The sequence below is a fragment of the Nerophis lumbriciformis genome, linkage group LG12, assembly GCF_033978685.3.
Source record: "Nerophis lumbriciformis linkage group LG12, RoL_Nlum_v2.1, whole genome shotgun sequence".
In the NCBI taxonomy this organism is placed as follows: Eukaryota; Metazoa; Chordata; class Actinopteri; order Syngnathiformes; family Syngnathidae; genus Nerophis; species Nerophis lumbriciformis.
Window position 1 is genome coordinate 13583146 of NC_084559.2, and position 12569 is coordinate 13595714.

At 37.0% G+C, this 12569-nt stretch overlaps 1 protein-coding gene across 1 annotated transcript in view; it reads left to right on the top strand.

The window, feature by feature from the left end:
- LOC133623019 (guanine nucleotide-binding protein subunit beta-like protein 1) overlaps positions 1-12569 on the top strand; it is a 124623-nt gene that overhangs the window by 10686 nt on the left and 101368 nt on the right. Inside the window, exon 2 of the mRNA XM_061985925.2 lies at positions 11066-11204. The gene's annotated coding sequence lies outside the window, so the exon portion shown is untranslated. The remainder of the gene's footprint in view (positions 1-11065; positions 11205-12569) is intronic.

Below are 12569 nucleotides of genomic sequence, written 5' to 3' on the forward strand. Positions count from 1 at the left end.
CTTCACACTTTTGATTGATTGATTGGAACTTTTATTATTAGATTGCACAGTACAGTACACATTCCGTACAATTGACCACTAAATGGTAACACCCCAATAAGTTTTTCAACTTGTTTAAGTCAGGTCATGTGACCACCTGGCTCTGTTTGATTGGTCCAACGTCACCAGTGACTGCATCTGATTGGTGGAACGGAGTGAAACGGAGTGAAACGTCACCAGTAAGGCAGGCACTTTGAAGGTCTGTCTGACAGACCAAAACAAACAAAGCGTGCATTAACAGATCGATAAAAATCAGTAGCGAGTAGCGAGCTGAATGTAGATAAAAGTAGCGGAGTAAAAGTAGCGTTCCTTCTCTATAAATATACTCAAGTAAAAGTAAAAGTATGTTGCATTAAAACTACTCTTAGAAGTACAATTTATCCCAAAAGTTACTCAAGTAGATGTAACGGAGTAAATGTAGCGCGTTACTACCCACCTCTGGGAATGATACTCGAAACCGGTTTTCCCGGTTGTTCGATAAGAAAAGAACCGAGTCCTCGGACACGAATCCCTTTTTGAGAACCGTTATCGAGACCACTATAGTAAAGAAAAAGAGTTGGTTCTTTATTCGAATCCCTGGGAACGAATCCCGTCCTGACCAGAAATGCCCCGTGTGACATCACAAGAAATGACGTCACGTAGCTCAGTCATTAGGCGTAGATAGTGAAAGCAGGAAAAACAATGGACCGGAAAAAGCGCTCTAAGGTGTAATAAAGTTCAAAAGAAAAGGTATAATCCAATGAATAACTTTACTGAGAGATTTGAGCAGGGTATAAACACATGACCAACACTTTTACGACTAACCGGAAACATAGCAACCAGGCTAGCAACGCACCTCCTTTACGGCAGCTGTCGCGTCGTTTTTAAAGCAACCGCAGCACATACATACATATATATACAACATATATCTCCCTTTTTTAACTTTTGTTTTTCTTTCCTTGTAAACAAAACAAAATCACACTGTATATGTGTTGTCTGTCTAATTATGAATAATGCAGACGAGGTGTGTCGGCTGAGTTCTTGACGTTTACTTTCACAGCGTGCTCATAACCCATACATGCCAACCTTGAGACCTCCGATTTCGGGAAGTGGGGGGAGGGGGGTGGGCGTGATTAAAAGGGGAGGAGTATATTTACAGCTAGAATTCACCAAGTCAAGTATTTCATACATATATATATATATGTATATCTAAGAAATACTTGACTTTCGGTGAATTCTAACTATATATATATACAGGTAAAAGCCAGTAAATTAGAATATTTTGAAAAACTTGATTTATTTCAGTAATTGCATTCAAAAGGTGTAACTTGTACATTATATTTATTCATTGCCCACAGACTGATGCATTCAAATGTTTATTTCATTTAATTTTGATGATTTGAAGTGGCAACAAATGAAAATCCAAAATTCCGTGTGTCACAAAATTAGAATATTACTTAAGGCTAATACAAAAAAGGGATTTTTAGAAATGTTGGCCAACTGAAAAGTATGAAAATGAAAAATATGAGCATGTACAATACTCAATACTTGGTTGGAGCTCCTTTTGCCTCAATTACTGCGTTAATGCGGCGTGGCATGGAGTCGATGAGTTTCTGGCAATGCTCAGGTGTTATGAGAGCCCAGGTTGCTCTGATAGTGGCCTTCAACTCTTCTGCGTTTTTGGGTCTGGCATTCTGCATCTTCCTTTTCACAATACCCCACAGATTTTCTATGGGGCTAAGGTCAGGGGAGTTGGCGGGCCAATTTAGAACAGAAATACCATGGTCCGTAAACCAGGCACGGGTAGATTTTGCGCTGTGTGCAGGCGCCAAGTCCTGTTGGAACTTGAAATCTCCATCTCCATAGAGCAGGTCAGCAGCAGGAAGCATGAAGTGCTCTAAAACTTGCTGGTAGACGGCTGCGTTGACCCTGGATCTCAGGAAACAGAGTGGACCGACACCAGCAGATGACATGGCACCCCAAACCATCACCCAACCATGCAAATTTTGCATTTCCTTTGGAAATCGAGGTCCCAGAGTCTGGAGGAAGACAGGAGAGGCACAGGATCCACGTTGCCTGAAGTCTAGTGTAAAGTTTCCACCATCAGTGATGGTTTGGGGTGCCATGTCATCTGCTGGTGTCGGTGCAAACATGTCAAAGCGTCATAACAAACAGTTATGTTCCAATAGCAGCAGAAGTGCACTTTTTGGAGAGCTGTATTATTTTCAGTTTTGTGCCCAAGGGACTGATTTTATTTAACACTATATTATTATTTATACACCTATAGTGATCACAGAGACAGGTTGTTTTTGTGTTACTGTCATACCCCGGATTTTCCGGGAGACTCCCGAAATTCAGCACCTCTCCCGAAAACCTCCCGGGACAAATTTTCTCCCGAAAATCTCCCGAAATTCAGGCGGACTCAGGTCCATGAGGACCTGAGTCCGCTAACCCACAACATAAACAGCATACCTGCCCAATAACGTTGTAACTGTAGAATGATGGAGGGCGAGTTCTTGGTTTCTTATGTGGGTTTATTGTTAGGCAGTTTCATTAACGTCCTCCCAGCGCGGCAACAACACACAACAACAGCAGTCACGTTTTTGTATACCGTAAAGCAGTTCGTCTGCCGTAAACAGCAATGTTGTGACACTCTTAAACAGGACAATACTGCCATCTAGTGCATTTGATGAAAACACTTTTGTGCGTGCCACACAGCAATGCATCATCAGAGAGGGTGTTCAGCATGGTTCGAAAAATAGTGACAGAGAATAGAACAAGGATGGACAATTCAACCCTTAACTCAACAATGAGTAGATGAGTGTTTTGTGTGTGTATATGTGTAAATAAATGAACACTGAAATTCAAGTATTTATTTTATATATATATATATATATATATATATATATATATATATATATATATATATATATATATATATGTATATATATATATTGTCATGACTTGATCTTGGGTGTTTGCTTTTCCGGGATGCAACGGAAAGTTGGCAAAAAAAGTACAAACGAAAAGCGCGCACAGTGGCGGAGAATAAACTATGAAACCAAAAGACTATAGCAAAAAAGTACAAACAAAAAACACGCACAATGGCGGAGAACAAACTATGAAACCAAAAAGACTATAAACATGGAACAAAAACTTACTTGGCTTGGACAAAAATAGTTGCATGAAGAATGGACATGGAAAGAATGGACAGAGCATAAATGTGGTGAGGTCGTCAGCAAGACAAACTGAAAAACACTGAACTTAAATACTACAGACATGATTAACGAAAACAGGTGCGTGACTCAAGACGTGAAACAGGTGCGTGATGTGACAGGTGAAAACTAATGGTTGCTATGGTGACAAACAAGAGTGCACAATGAGTCCAAACGTGGAACAGGTGAAACTAATGGGTAATCATGCAAACAAGACAAGGGAGTGAAAAGCCAGAAACTAAACAAAACATGACTTAAAACAAAACATGATTACACAGACATGACATATATAAAATAAAATATATATATATATATATATATATATATATATATATATACGTATATATATATATATATATATATATATACGTATATATATATATATATATATATATATAGCTAGAATTCACTGAACGTCAAGTATTTCTTATATATATATATATATATATATATATATATATATATATGAAATACTTGACTATAAACATGGAATATATATATATATATATATATATATATATATATATATATATATATATATATATATATATGAAATACTCGACTTGGTGAATTCTAGCTGTAAATATACTCCTCCCCTTTTTGCCACCACGCCCCCGTCCCACTCCCGAAATCGGAGGTCTCAAGGTTGGCAAGTATGGTTACTGTATATATTTGTTTTTCTGAAAAATCCCACTTAATATACTTTGGGTAATAACAGTCAATATTTATTATTTTTATTTTATTTTTTTAGGGGGGGTAACAGTCAATATTTATTTATTTATTAGATTTTATTTTTTTCTTATATAATAAAAGTCAGCTTTTGTTAAACCAAATATTGTGTGGTTTTTTTCCATATACAACAACCTATCTGGACTCGATAAGAGAATCGATTAGGAATCGGTTCGATAAGAGGATTCGATAATAGGCTCGAATTCGATAATTTCTTATCAAACATCATTAGCGCCATGCACGGCGCTAACCAGGCCCATCAGGAGCCAGGGCGAAGTGTCTTGCTCAAGGACACAACGGACGTGACTAGGATGGTAGAAGGTGGGGATTGAACCAGTAACCCGGCCACTCTACCAACTTCGCCACGCCGTCTTGATAATGACTAGTTAAGAGCCAATATGTTACTAATTTGCATGTTAATAAGCAACTAATTAATGGTGAATATGTTCCCCATACTAAAGTGTTACCATGTTTTATTACTGGTGCACAAAATGAAGCGTGCATGAACATCACCTTGTTCAAAGAACAAAACCAACACAGTGCATAAACTCACAACAAATTACACACCTGCAAATCAGTCAGCTGTTGCCGTATCCGTAATACGCCGATAGGGAGAAGTTTGTATTTACACGATGAGTCGGGTGTGTCTCGCCCTCCGCCGAACCCCTGAGCCCGACTCACCGAACCCCTCCGGTTTGATCGAACCCAGGTTAAGAACCACTGTCTTAGACTAATACCTGAATGCACCGTCTCCCACTGATCCACCCCTACCCCGTATTGTTTCATTTTGGAGTTCACAGGACCGACCGGCTCTAATCCACGGACCACAGAAGAGGTTTAAAACACTCTGGTTTCATATAATCTTCCAGCTCAAAAACCAATCCGACCTCCACAAACCTTTCTCCGCCATAGCAATGGACAAATAAAGCTACTTCCCTGAACTCTTGTGAAAGGGTTCTCTGTGTGTTCTGTGGATTAGTGCGGTGTGTTCCCCCCCCCCCCGTCTCTCTTTCTCAATTAGACCTGAAAGAATGTGGAATAAATTCGGACCTGTTCAGATTTGTGCTGTTATTAATATAGTATTATTATTATGAGAGTATATTATTATTGTGTTGGATACAGTGCGTTTCCCACCTAGGCCTTCAGTTATTACCTCTCAAGATACCATCATTGATGTCACCACATGACCATAGCTGGAGAAATACTATCCAGGAACACATTTACGCCCAACTGGCATTGAAACACATCAACGGTGTACAAAACTGGTTATATTCTGGTGTGTAATGTTCATATTGTTGTTACACAGCCAGCGTTTGTGGGTCTGATGGACCCGTTGCATTTTGTGGCTTTTAATGTCTCTATATCAAACACTTTTATGTTAAAATACTGAACAGATGTTTATTGGGATAAGGCAGTGACGTGCAATCACTAGAGGGTGAGGCAGGTGAGGAAAATGTAAAAAGAAAAAAAATTAATTAAATTGTTATATGTATGCAGTGATTATACTATAAAGTTATTTTCCATTTAACTTCACCAGTTGTAGATTATTTTTATTCAAAATCGCTGAATTTTCACATTTGCCGTTCAAATACTGAGAAGAGACGGTGCGGTGATCAGCAGCCAGTCGAGGCACGTCACTCAGTGCCTCAACATGGACGGACTCGGCTAACTGCTGGCCTGCTGTGCAGTGAGACCGTATTGCTATATGAATTATATTATGCATTTCCATAGTTTAGTTAGCTGAGGTATATAATGTACAGTGTATTTTGGCAACATCTGTATGTGTGTAACGTATTTCTTGTGCTGAGCGATCATAAAAGGGCTGCAAAAGACGCACTGGCTGAGGCTCGCAGTAATCCCGCCTCCTGCACTCCCGCCGTAGAATTGTTATATCAACTAAAGCCCACACTTAAACTTTCCACGTGCAAGATTGAATCTATTTAAAAAAGTTATTTCATAAGAAGCCAAAAAGTGCAAAAACAATAATGTTGGTGTTGGAGGAGTTGTGAATGACTGCAGGGCCACAACATTAGGTACACCTGCAGACTGCAGGTGTACCTAATTCACAACTCCTCCAACACGAACATTATTGTTTTTGCATTTTTTGGCTTCTTATTAAATAACGTTTGTAACCTATTTTTATGGGCTTTCCTCTTTGTGATGTTAAGTTCCTGTTATGCGCTGTTATACAGTATATGCCTTGAGCTCTTATTTTGAAGGCGCCAAGAGCGGAAGTGATGTCATGTTGTAGTGGAGCGGAGGTTTTTGAAAGAAGGTAAATAAAGTGGTCCTCGTGTAAACTGGAGCCTCCGTGTTTGTTATTTTGTAGTTTCATACAGTATAGGCGACATTTATAAACCCTCGGTTACACTTTTTTAAATAGATTCAATCTTGCACGTGGAAAGTTGAAGTGAGGGCTTTAGTTGATATAACACTCCTGTCAGGAGGTGCATTAATCCAGCAGAACAGCGGCGCATGGACTTCATTTATAAGTAAAGGTAAGACCATAATAACGTTTTTTTTAATTAAATGTGCTTTTTTGTGTGCTACAGTTTGTATGTGTAAAGTTAAAGTTAAGTTAAAGTACCAATGATTGTCACACACACACTAGGTGTAATGGAATTTGTCGTCTGCATTTGACCCATCCCCTTGATCACCCCCTGGGAGGTGAGGGGAGCAGTGGGCAGCAGTGGCGCCGCGCCCGGGAATAATTTTTGGTGATTTAACCCCCAATTCCAACACTTGATGCTGAGTGCCAAGCAGGGAAGAATGCTGGTATGAGCTTTTAAACATAACCCGTTAACTGCTGCCAATCAAATGGTGAATAAGATACTCTTTAGGGTTCATATGTTTGTAAATCTGACTGTGATGAAGTCAGTGCCTCACCAGCCATCAACCTCACCGCACGTCACTGACATAATATAATATATCTGTATATATAATATACTGTACACATATTATGTATATATTCGTATACATGTTATATTTTATATCGCTATATTTAGTCTATTTATACCTGCATTGTCCTTTCCATCCTTACACTTTCCATCATTGTAACTGAGCTACTGTGTTGAACAATTTCCCTTGTGGATCATTAAAGTTTGTCTAAGTCATAAGTAATCACAATAACAATATATAAATAATACTCGGTGAAGTAAGATACATTTCATATGGTGATATGAGTAAGATTATTTAGAAAAAATGAATGGATGAAATAAATTCAGAATGTTTTATCATGGTTCTTCTTCTTTGTACTTTTGTAAAGTACAAATAAGTATCAAAAAAGAGAAGAATAAGTGATTATTACATTTTAACAGAAGTGTAGATAGAACATGTTAAAAGAGAAAGTAAGCAGATATTAACAGTAAATGAACAAGTAGACTAATAATAATTTTTTACAGTTTGTCCCTCTTAATGTTGACAAAATAATAGGTGTATAAATGACACAATATGTTACTGCATATGTCAGCAGCTAAATTAGAAGCCTTTGTTTGTTTACTTACTAATAAAAGACAAGTTGTCTTGTATGTTCACTATTTTATTTAAGGACAAACTTGCAATAATAAACATATGTTTCATGTACCCTAAGACTTGTTAAAAATAAAGAAAAAATAATGCATACTTGCCAACCCTCCCGAATTTTCCGGGAGACTCCCGAAATTCAGCGCCTCTCCCGAAATCCTGCCGGGACAAATATTCTCCCGAAAATCTCCCGATTTTCAGCCAGAGCTGGAGGGGGCGTGGCCTCCAGCTCCATGCGGACCTGAGTGAGGACAGCCTTTTTTCATGACGGGAAGACAACAGGGTGACTAATTCATCCATACTAGAGATAAATTGTATTATTATGTTTATCTTACCTAAAAATAAATATATTTACTAATTAAAAAAAACAAAAACGAAATACATTTTTACCATATTTTGCTAAAAACATCAAAATTAATTGTATTTTTATTTGTATTTTTTCTGACTCCTTATTACATCCAGCCATAGAATTATACATTAAAATAAACATATTTGAAATAATTAATTTTAAAATGATCATAATTCATTTAAAATGACCATATTTAATTATTAAAATAATTGCTTGTTTATCAACAACTTTAGCATTTTATTCATTACATTTTGAAGCTCTCAGAAGCCAAGTTATGTTATATTCCTTAAGATTTATTTATGCAAGTTTGAAGTATCAATGATCTAAACACAGTTTTATTTGCATATTTTCAGGATATATATATATATATATATATATATATATATATATATATATATATATATATATATATATATATATATATATATATATATATATATGTCTTAATAAGGTTATCCAAAAAATAGTGCTCGATACCGTAGTAGAGCGCAATATATGTATGTGTGGGAAAAAAATCACAAGACTATTTCATCTCTACAGGCCTGTTTCATGAGGGGGGGTACCCTCAATCATCAGGAGATTTTAATGGGAGCATTCGCATACCATGGTTTATATAGGGCACAGAGTGGGTGGGTACAGGCTGGCCTAGGGGCGTGGTGATTGGCTCATGTGTTACCTAGGAGGTGTTTCCGTCTATGGCGGCATGTTGTTACAATTTCGCTGCGCTTGTTGAGGGATGACAGGTCTGGACGGTAAATAATAAACAGTTTCTCTTTCAAGCATAGGTTGCATCTTTTATTACCACTATTGTAAGGTGTGCTGGATGCAAGAATTTGCCATGTTATTGAATATTCAACATTATTGTCTTTGAGGTCCCAAATGTGTTTGCTGAGTTCTGTGGTATTTCGTGGAACAAAAACCTGCGAAATAATTGAAAGAGAAACTGTTTATTATTTACCGTCCAGACCTGTCATCCCTCAACAAGCGCAACGAAATTGTAACAACATGCCGCCATAGACGGAAACATCTCCTAGGTAACACATGAGCCAATCACCACGCCCCTAGGCCAGCCTGTACCCACCCACTCTGTGCCCTATATAAACCATGGTATGCGAATGCTCCCATTAAAATCTCCTGATGATTGAGGGTACCCCCCCTCATGAAACAGGCCTGTAGAGATGAAATAGTCTTGTGATTTTTTTCCCACACATACATATATATATATATATATATATATATATATATACATATATATATATATATATATATATATATGTATGAAATACTTGACTTGGTGAGTTCTAGCTGTCAATATACTCCTCCCCTCTTAACCACGCCCCGCCCCACCCCTGACCACGCCCCCCACCCCCCCACCTCCCGAAATCGGAGGTCTCAAGGTTGGCAAGTATGCAATAATGGCATTCATAAAATTATCTAAATCATTTTGGGACTGGTACCGGTATCAAAATATTGGTATCGGGACAACACTAATTGATATCAACATTTTTTTATTTTTTTTCAGATTTACATTTTAACCCTTTAAATGTCACCATTTTGTCTTGAAAGATTAAAAAAAAAAACAGACAATCAAAATTATTATTAAGGAGTCTTTGTTTGTTTACTCACTACTAAACAGAGGTGGGTAGTAACGCGCTACATTTACTCCGTTACATCTACTTGAGTAACTTTTGGGATAAATTATACTTCTAAGAGTAGTTTTAATGCAACATACTTTTACTTTTACTTGAGTATATTTATAGAGAAGAAACGCTACTTTTACTCCACTACTTTTATCTACATTCAGCTCGCTACTCGCTACTAATTTTTATCGATCTGTTAATGCACGCTTTGTTTGTTTTGGTCTGTCAGACAGACCTTCATAGTGCCTGCGTTTCACCAAATACAGTCACTGGTGACGTTCACTCCGTTCCACCAATCAGATGCAGTCACTGGTGACGTTGGACCAATCAAACAGAGCCAGGCGGTCACATGACCTGACTTAAACAAGTTGAAAAACTTATTGGAGTGTTACCATTTAGTGGTCAATTGTACGGAATATGTACTGTACTGTGCAATCTACTAATAAAAGTTCCAATCAATCAATCAAAAGTGTGAAGGAAAAAATACCCTTTTTTATTTCAACCGTACATCCCGTCAAAAGCCTAAAGACTGACTGCACAGTTCCTGTCTTCACAATAAAAGTGCCGCTCCATCGCGCCTGCGCTTTCAAAACAAGAGTCTCCGAAAGCCAGCGCAAACAAGCTAGCAAGCTACGGAGTTTGCCGCCAATGTATTTCTTGTAAAGTGTATAAAAACGAATATGGAAGCTGGACAAATAAGATGCCAAAAACCAACCACTTTCATGTGGTATTGGACAGAAAGGAGGACTTTTGTTTCTCTTCCATTCGAAAATGTGGACGTTATCATCACTACTGTCTGATTACAATCAATGCAAGTCATCAGAATCAGGTAATACACCAACTTATATTCTTGTCTTCATGAAAGAAAGGAATCTATATGTGTTAAACATGCATGTATATTCATTAAAACACCTTTAACATGTAAACAAAAACGGCAAAATAAATACATATAAATTATATACTGTATATATATATGTGTGTGTGTATATATATATATATATGTGTGTATATGTATATATATATATATATATATATATATGTGTGTGTATGTATATATATTTATATATATATATATATGTGTGTGTATATATATATATATATATATATATATATATATATGATATGTGTGTGTATGTTACTCATCAGTTACTCAGTACTTGAGTAGTTTTTTCACAACATACTTTTTACTTTTACTCAAGTAAATATTTGGGTGACTACTCCTTACTTTTACTTGAGTAATAAATCTCTAAAGTAATAGTACTCTTACTTGAGTACAATTGCTGGCTACTCTACCCACCTCTGCTACTAAAAGACACGTTGTATAGTATGTTCACAATTTTATTTAAGGACTAAATTGCAATAAGAAACATACGTTTAATGTACCGTAAGATTTGTTGTTAAAATAAAGCCTTTTTTTTTGGTGGTCTCTTTTATTTTGAAAAGTATCGAAATAATTTTGGTATCGGTTATAATACTACACTAGCCTGCTGTATTATTATTATTAATATTTTGTAGATAATAATGTACTGTGTTTTCTCTACCTTTCACTCTTTCGCGCCGTCTCTCACACGCGCACACTGATTTCTGCTCAGGCATCTTTACGGACAGCTCCTCGGATGTAAACAAGGGTCCTTTGAAACGTGCCGCATGTTTCGGACGTCCTTGCTTCTTCCTGGCCGGGAAAAGAAGTCCTCCTGGCGGCCTTCAAAACACTCCTGCCTCCCTTCAAGGGTATTTGGCTCTTTTTTCTTCATATTTCTCTGTTGCCGTAGTGCCTGCTGCTCGTTTCAGCAAACGCCTTTACTTGTCTGTGACGGTTCCTGTTCCACGTCGTCTGCTAACTTGTACAAACATTCTTTCTTTCTTTTCTTTCTTTAGTTTATTTGGAACATGAACACACTTACATCATAATACATCACACAATTTCATATCATTTCATTTTACATCATGCCCCGAAAAGGAGTAGGAAGAAGCAAAGCTTATTTAATCCTACCCCTTTCCCACTTCAAAGCGTTTACAAATATATAGAATCATTTACTGACCTTTTTATATAATAAAATAACATCTATGAATTAGTATACAACAGTTTTGTAATATGTAATTAATTAATTCAGTCATTATTAACATACTGAGATGAAGAATATCTTATTTTCAATAAGGTTGAAAGTATTTATCATAATTCTTCTGCTTTGTACTCTGTAAGCACTATTATTTTGAACAACCTCTTAAACTGGATCATATCAGTACAATTTTTAACTTCTTTACTTAATCCATTCCATAATTTAATTCCACATACCAGAGGTGTGGACTCGAGTCACATGACTTGGACTCGAGTCAGACTCGAGTCATGAATTTGATGACTTTAGACTCGACTTGACAAAATGTAAAAAGACTTGCAACTCGACTTAGACTTTAACATCAATGACTTGTGACTTCACTTGGACTTGAGCCTTTTGAATTGACATGACTTGCTACTTTCCCCAAAACCCAAAGATGAAAAAGTTATTCGGGAGCGCTCCGTATTTTTCATTGTGTACTTGTCTATCAGCGTTGCGTGTGTCAGCTGGTGTGGTCTCAGTACAACAGCCAATCAAATTAGATCTACTTTGTTTTCATCACACAGCATTCATCCAATCAAATTGCAGGACAACCAACGAAGAAGACATGTCCAAACCACACGCCAGTGAACAAAAAATGATACCTAAAATAATTTTGTTTGGGTATAAAAATTACGAGGTGGTCAACACAAAACGGTTTGCAGTATGCAACACATGCGGTTCGAAAATTACAACTTCCAACTTCGTCCGGCATTTGAAGTTGCACAAAGAACGGTAAGTTTTGAATGTAAGATAACGTTTATTGGCTAAGTAACGTGACTTTTATTTGCTGTGTAGTTAAATCAGTGAGGCTGTAAACTCACTGCTAACGTTATAACGTTATTGCAAACACGGGAATCTGTTGCAGTTCACTACCTTATTCATACTTTTTGTTCAGTGATTTTTTTTAAGCAGGGTTACGTTAGTCAATATATCACACGTAACGTTAGACGGCGGTCAGCAGCACTGCGTATTTTAGCCACCTAAAAAAAGACAAAAA